The sequence below is a fragment of the Penaeus monodon genome, chromosome 30, assembly GCF_015228065.2.
Source record: "Penaeus monodon isolate SGIC_2016 chromosome 30, NSTDA_Pmon_1, whole genome shotgun sequence".
Lineage (NCBI taxonomy): Eukaryota > Metazoa > Arthropoda > Malacostraca > Decapoda > Penaeidae > Penaeus > Penaeus monodon.
This window is the reverse complement of record NC_051415.1, coordinates 30,658,976-30,660,223: the sequence shown is the minus strand read 5'-3', so window position 1 is coordinate 30,660,223 and position 1,248 is coordinate 30,658,976. Positions and strand designations below refer to the sequence as shown.

Genomic DNA, 1,248 nt, shown 5'->3' with positions numbered 1-1,248 from the left:
AAATAACCTGATCGTGTGAAGTCCGAATATGAAATCCACTACAAGGCTCTTACAAACATCTGCCTTAATTAATTAATGGGATGAATATTAATGTAACGCATTTGTCTGACACCTTTGATAAAGAGGCCTGCCTACTACAACACAAGTGATGTTAATTCAAATCTTGAATTACTGCAGGTCATGTTATCGTCCTTAATTAGGTAATCGTAACAGTTCCTAATTCAGAGACACAAAAGATTGCAGGTGAAATAAGAATTTTTTTCTCGTATTTTAACATAGTAAGCTTGGATAAGTGTCATTCATTAAATACATGGTAAGTACGAAGGTTAATCATATTTTCATTTCAGTGTCAAGCAAGAAGAAAAAAAATCATTATAATCCTCAAAATCATTCAAATGCAATCAATGAAAAACACAAAATCTCGGGTTGTTTTTAAACCTCACACAAGCACGTTGTTTATATCAGCTGATCCACTGTTACCAACTTATAAATTCAAGTTCTTAATAAAATTAGATGTTAATGTCATACATTCTGTTGAATTTGCCATTACTAATTTATTTACTGTATACCTATGTATTTAATTACTGAGTTTTTTTTTCCTAAACAAAAGGTATTTTGAGAATTTGAGATGTGTGAGTTGGCAACATTGTCTACCAAACATCGGAAAAAGTATAAAAAAAAATTTAACGCCGTGGATTCTTTGTGTGTTTGCTGTTGTTAATAAGTCATTCATCCAGTTAATTGATATTTTCCATTCTAATCTATTTACTCAAGTACTTTTTAATTACTTAGTTTTTTTTTCTAAAAAAGGTATTTGCGACTTTAACTTGACAGTCGAATGCTCCTACACAACAGAAAAAAGTATTAAAATCAAGTATAATGATCGTAGTCACTTGTTTCATGGGTGTAGGTGTTGAAGTTAAAATTTAGTAATAAGATGGTATTATTTCTCATAAAATGTTTATAAGGTACTTTTTCTAAAATAGTTATGTTTTCTAATAGAAGGTTATCTATTTACCTTGACCAGTACCGGCGGTTCACATAACACAAAAGCATTTCACACGCACATGCATCACGTAGTCACTCTACAAAGCGAGTAGCACAGCATGAACGCTTCAACTTACATCAACAAACTCAATCTACACAGGCACACTAGACTCAAAGACAAACTACACACAAAAACAACACATCATAACAAATGAGTGCGTTATCAACATCACCTCTTTTACACATACCAACGCACCAGCA

The 1,248-nt window shown here is 32.0% G+C and overlaps 1 protein-coding gene across 2 annotated transcripts in view; it reads right to left on the bottom strand.

The window, feature by feature from the left end:
- LOC119592699 overlaps positions 1-478 on the bottom strand; it is a 17,142-nt gene extending 16,664 nt beyond the window's left edge. The window contains exon 1 of one of the 2 annotated variants that reach the window (XM_037941620.1): positions 444-478. The gene's annotated coding sequence lies outside the window, so the exon portion shown is untranslated. Of the gene's footprint in view, positions 1-438 lie in introns of both variants that reach the window. The other variant, XM_037941621.1, reaches the window with a different exon arrangement.
- Between the last annotated feature and the right edge of the window lie 770 nt (positions 479-1,248).